Source organism: Notothenia coriiceps, unplaced genomic scaffold (assembly GCF_000735185.1).
Source record: "Notothenia coriiceps isolate Sejong01 unplaced genomic scaffold, NC01 NC01_scaffold00021279, whole genome shotgun sequence".
NCBI classification, from domain to species: domain Eukaryota; kingdom Metazoa; phylum Chordata; class Actinopteri; order Perciformes; family Nototheniidae; genus Notothenia; species Notothenia coriiceps.
The window spans coordinates 1-5,739 of record NW_011353980.1 but is presented as its reverse complement, the minus strand read 5'-3'; the positions used below and the strand labels follow the sequence as shown (position 1 = coordinate 5,739).

At 35.5% G+C, this 5,739-nt stretch overlaps 2 long non-coding RNA genes across 4 annotated transcripts; one reads left to right on the top strand and one right to left on the bottom strand.

Moving 5' to 3' along the window:
• Positions 1-822: 822 nt before the first annotated feature.
• On the bottom strand, positions 823-1,525 carry LOC104953188 (uncharacterized). Its single transcript, XR_799191.1, has 3 exons — positions 1,378-1,525; positions 1,116-1,248; positions 823-1,014 (listed from the first exon to the last, which is right to left on the bottom strand). It is a non-coding gene; the product is annotated as an uncharacterized lncRNA (long non-coding RNA).
• Positions 1,526-3,726: 2,201 nt separating this feature from the next.
• On the top strand, positions 3,727-5,464 carry LOC104953186 (uncharacterized). Of its 3 annotated transcripts, none has more exons than XR_799189.1 (3): positions 3,727-4,376; positions 4,470-4,571; positions 4,755-5,230. It is a non-coding gene; the product is annotated as an uncharacterized lncRNA (long non-coding RNA). The 3 variants fall into 3 exon arrangements; XR_799190.1 differs by having other exon boundaries at positions 4,302-4,376; positions 4,457-4,571; positions 4,755-5,231; XR_799188.1 differs by adding an exon at positions 5,358-5,464 and having other exon boundaries at positions 4,336-4,571; positions 4,755-4,850.
• Positions 5,465-5,739: the final 275 nt, after the last annotated feature.

Here is a 5,739-nt window from a genome sequence, read left to right as displayed (position 1 = left end):
CGAGAAAGAAATTGTAAGCAACATTATCATACATACATAAGTTTGATTGTGTCCTCTATTTAATGTGGCCAATTTGCTTTTGCCATAACATTTTCATAAATGTGGAAAAGGTCTTTGTGAATTTGATCTGTAATTCTGTGTAAAGTCTTTTGTCACCATTATTTAACATTAGTGAAAAGTTTACTGACTTCTTGTAAAAAGGTAAAAATAAAAGTACATCCTTTATATTGATGGGCATGGAATAGGGCAGAGGAAGGCATAGAAAAAGGTTCCTGGGCAATTTAATACATTTTTCATGAAGCGATTATATCCAAAACTGGTTCTTAGCTCCAACATATCCAACTAACGTCAACCATTTAACATTTTAAAGTTGAGTTAACTTTACAGGCGTCATATACAATAATGTTTATGAATTGGATTTATATAATTATGTGTAATTTCAAACCAACTATTGTTTTCTGATGGTCTACAAACTTTGGAAAAAGAAATTGCAGAGTTGGGGAAAGTTAAACATTTCAGCAAAGACATTCAGCTTAGTCAATAAAACAACAACTAAAATGAGAATATTATTTCACTGACCCTCTGGACTTCTTGAAGCGATAATGCTTTCTATTGCCATCTACAGCAATAGCCAGCATGTCAGGTGTGCATCCTGGGCATTTAAAGGGCTCCACCAGGCACAGATCTTCTTGTCTGTAATTACAGAAGGCAAACTCCCGAAAGACTCTGTGGAAGGTATCGCTACAGATTCTGCCTGTCTGGAAACAAGAATGGTATTCATTTGTTTAATTAAAAGTTTGGTATTCAAAAATCTTGAAAAAAAGATATTCCATACATGGCTTTTCACTTTACAATGTATCATGAACAAAGCTATTACATACTACAAACAATGACCTACATTTCAAGTTGAAGGATAATTTAAGAATTCATTGTGCATACCAAGACTTGGGACCTGTAGAGGAATCTCATGTGTCTCCTCGACCTCTGGGGACTCCTGAGAGCTGGAAGGTTTAACTGCATAAAACAAAGTACGATGATATGGGAAACATTATTGAGGACCGACCAACGACATTAAAACTTAATGAAACACTAGAACTAGATTATATTTTACAGACCAGATCGATTCTTATTCCAATGTTGGGCTATAATGTTCCCATCCAGGTCCCTCTTCCTCCAGGAAACATTTGATCCTTGCGTTATTTTCTTTGGTATCTTCTGTATCTTTGGTTTCTTTGGTTTCTTTGGTATCTTAATATATAAATATATAAAAGAGATTATATATTTCCCTTAATTGTTGCACACACATCTTTGTAATGTGTGTGTCTTTTATCATTTGAGTAAATGTTATAATACATATTTGGATAATGTTGTACTTGCCTTATTTGCCAACTCATCTGCGAGGGCATTCCCTATCTCTAGCCATTCATTCAGTTGCTTGGATGCCATTTTTAAGTGAGGATAAAAAGGGCAACAACAAACAAAGGATGAACTGACATACAGGGAGGGAGAAAAACAAAAAAAAGACAAGAAAACGAGAGGGGTGAAAGAGAGTAGGAAGAGGAATATGGCTCTGAAAAGAACCGTTGATTTTTTTATGATAATAGGCTACTTCAAATAATTGAATTGATAGATGACCTGAAAAAAAACAAACAGATGAACTCAGATTAGCTGTGCTACCATGTAATTTAATTGTTGCTTCATAAATAAGCATTTGCCAAAATAAAACTACAGGCACCAAAATCAATCAAGTCCCAGGTAAATCAGTAATTACAGGGAAATATATTTCTCTTTTTAACTAGATGTGATGCTTTCACAAAACTTAAGTTGAATTAGCGAATGTTTAAAGTAGTAAAACAACTATGACCTGATGATATTCAAGTGTTGAACTTACCCTAACTATCATTAATGCAACATGTTAGGTGACATTTAGAAGAAAAAAAAAGTGTGTGCATTATGAAAAGCGCCATGTAAATGTCAACTATTATTATTATTATTATTAAAATGCCATTTCCTTTCGCATTGTTTACGGTCATATCATGTCCTGGTCTGGTTAGCTGAATATACATACTTTTGCCATTGTTATGTGTTATGTCACGTGCTACCAAGGGTTTTGTTTTTAGGCAAGATTTTAGCTCCTTTTGTGCGAAGGAGAAAACTCTCCCTCCAACTTGTTGTAGACGAACCTTCTTATATTGCAATACATATCCGTTAATGCATATAAGCTAAGCGCTAAGCTAAGCGCTAACCTTTACAGCCATGCTATTGCTAACAACAAGCATTCGCCTATACTGCCTATGCCACAGGCCAGCCCTAAAACGTAAAACTGAAATATCGTGGTTAAACATGATAAGTAGAAAAACGACAGGATTAATTAAAAGCGTAAACAAATCAAATGAAATACAGAAATCAGATTTACCACTTGTAAAGCTCTGACGCTCTTTAACAATTCTTCTTCTTCTTCATCTTCTTCTTCATCTTCATCTTCATCTTCTTGGCTCGTCGCACTTTTATTGATGCGCAAGGTTAAAGTTCACGGGATTACGATCGTGACAAAACGTGACAAAAGGTCGTAATAAACTGCTGCTAGAAATGAATAGGGGGAAAGCTACGTGGCTATGGGTCGTAATATCGTGATCAACACTGCTTAAACAATCTACCTATTTGGTCGTTTTTTGTAGGAGGACAGGCTGGTTGTGGTACTATATATTTGTTTGACATTCTTTTTTCTCCATGAACACACACTAAGTCTACTTGCCAGCATAGTAAACCCTGAAATGTTGAGTACCCCAAAGTTTTGTGTTAGAAAAGAATAGTACGAGTCCCCCAGCACATAGAAACTGCCAGATGCTAACTGTCTTACACATGTTGGGCAATGCTCACATTAGCATAAGTTGTGTTAATTACCATAAATTAGCATTATAACAAATATGTACAATGGTTCAGATATGGCTTGACTGATTTGGACATTTTTGAAATGGTTTAAAGAATAATTGCAGATGCTGAATCCGACATTTTTAGGATCCAAATGGGCAGCTTTGAGTACATTTTGATGCCAATACTTGTAAGATTTTGAATGAATTTAGTTTGTAACAGAGTATTTTTACAATGTAGTATTTCTACTTTCGCTTGAGGTGAGGCAAGTTTATTTATATAGCACCTTTTAACAAAAGGAAATTCAAAGTGCTTTACAAAAAAGAAAAACATTAAGAGCATAAAGAAAAAGTGCAGCGGAAACACATTATAACAGTCATTACTAATTAAAGAGAATAAAATAGACATAAGACAAGCTAATATAGAAAAACAGGTATAAGATACAGTACATGACTATCTGATCTGAGGGGAATTTCTCATACTTTGTTTTAATTTGTAATGTGTGCCATTTTGTAAAGGACTTTGAGCTGCACCTGCTGCATGAACATTTATTATTTTGTATTATTATTATTATTATGAATAAAAGTGATGTGTAAGATATGAAAAGCAGCCGCAAAAAGAAAAGTCTTCAGCCTGGATTTACAAATAGTAGTAAGAGTTGCAGCAGAAGTAAAAGATCTTCTTCCACCTTTTTTAATGAAATAAATAATTTATTAGAAACCTTTATCATTTGGATGTGCACAACACTGTGTTGGTGAATTATGTGTACGGTATCAGCCTGATTTTTCTCTTTTTTTATTCCCAACCCTGCAGGACCAAAGAAACTTCACGACACCAGTGAAACAAACAATACAAGTTGAGTTTAATACAAAGCGTTCACAAACACAAGTCCTGAAAGGCTATTTGGAAGAGAAGCAGCTGCTACTGGCCTACAAGACAGGCTATATTGACTATGACTGCTGTTATTCCATTACACAAGGACCAGAGGGTAGGATGCCAGAAGAGCATCGTCCCAAACAAAGAAAAAAGACCACAATATCCATCCAATATCTGAAAACAATCCTTAAAAATGCCTCCGGGCTTAAATGTTGAGCCTCTGTTCAATCCCATCTCCTAAGGAATGAAATAAAAACAGATGGAAAATACATTTAAGAAACAATATTCTTCCACATATCTCCAGGACCAAATGCCTGGAGGGCCTGAATGTTAAGTCCTTTGCTGCTCTTTGAGCGTGCGGTGGCAGGAGGAAGGAGCAAGCACATAGAGAAGAGCACATAAATAACCCTCGGGACGGCCAGTAGAAACTAAGGTAATGCAAGGCGACAGTATTTGGAATGGGAAAACACAAATAAACTGGGTTATTGCGGATAAACCGAGAGAAGATATGGTATTACTTATCTTGTAAAATGTAAGTCTCGCTCTTGTCATCGTTCAGGCTTTGCATTTGAACTCCTATGACTGGTTGCGGACTTGAAGGGAACGCTTTCCTGACATCCAGGAAAAAGGTGAGATTCTAATACATTTGAATGCCAAAAGCAAGTTATTGTTTTAACTTTTTAAATATGATTGTTTTGGGGCATTTCAGTTTTATTGGACAGAGGCAGTAGATATCTACTGGAAACAGTGGAGAGGGAGGAGATGATATGCAGCAAAAGGCCCAGCCGGATGGTTGCTGCTCCGTGTGGAACGTGTTCTATCAGGTAAAGCACTTTGGTAGGCCTACCCAGTTATTTATGGTATTGAGTTTGAATTTAGCCTTTGGAATGTAATTTCCAACAGTGCATTGTAAAGACTGAAAGATGTAAAGCTTGACATGATTTCGTCTTTTACTTAAGAGGATGTTTGTCCTCCTGTGTTGTCTTATTTCCTTATCTTTTTTTCAGGTGTAACATCTACCAATGGTACTTGACAGAGACCTCCTCCACCTCTTTGCTGTCTTACTAGTCAATCCTTCTGATCAGGTCCTTTCCTAAATAGTGGTAAGTTTTACAGTTCAGTGTACGTTAATTTAGCAACTTAATGCTTTACCACTGTTGAATAAATCCTATATTGCTAGTCATTTTATTAAAACTACGATTTTAAACTTTTTGATTCCAATTACAATAAGTTATAATTGTAAAACATATCTTAACATCCATCAGCAATCAATACAACAAATCATCCAACACTAAATAGAAGAAATCTGGACCTATTTCTTTTTATACAGCAGCATATTTTGGGACTGCTCATTGATGTCATCAAGAGCCATTGAGTCTCCCTTTTGTAGTCGGCCTCTTAGAATGTTTATCATTTCTTTGTATCTTAACATTCCTATAATAATTAGTTTTTTTATTGTTGATATTGTTTTGTTCTTTATTTTTGTTGTGAGAAATCACTTTGCAATTATTGTTTAAGTGCTATATAAATAGTTATACTAATATTATTGTTGTTACCATCATTACTATTATTAATAATGTCTTCTTTGTTTTCTTTATTTATCGCTGCAGAAAGGGTCATGCCAGCCCACATCAAACACCTGATCAAGAGCTTGTGAACCTCACTGCTGCGGACACCTGTGTGATATTAGACTCTGACTGGAACCCTCAAAATGACCTGCAGGTACGATATACAGTGGGGGAAAAAGTATTTAGTCAGCCACCAATTGTGCAAGTTCTCCCACTTAAAAGATGAGAGAGGCCTGTCATTTTCATCCTAGGTATACCTCAACTATGAGAGACAAAATGAGAAGACAAAAAATACCAGAAAATACACATTGTCTGATTTTTAAAGTAATTTATTTGCAAATTAATGGTGGAAAATAAGTATTTGGTTCACCTACAGACAAACAAGAATGTCTGGCTCTCACAGACCTGTAACTTCTTCTTTAAG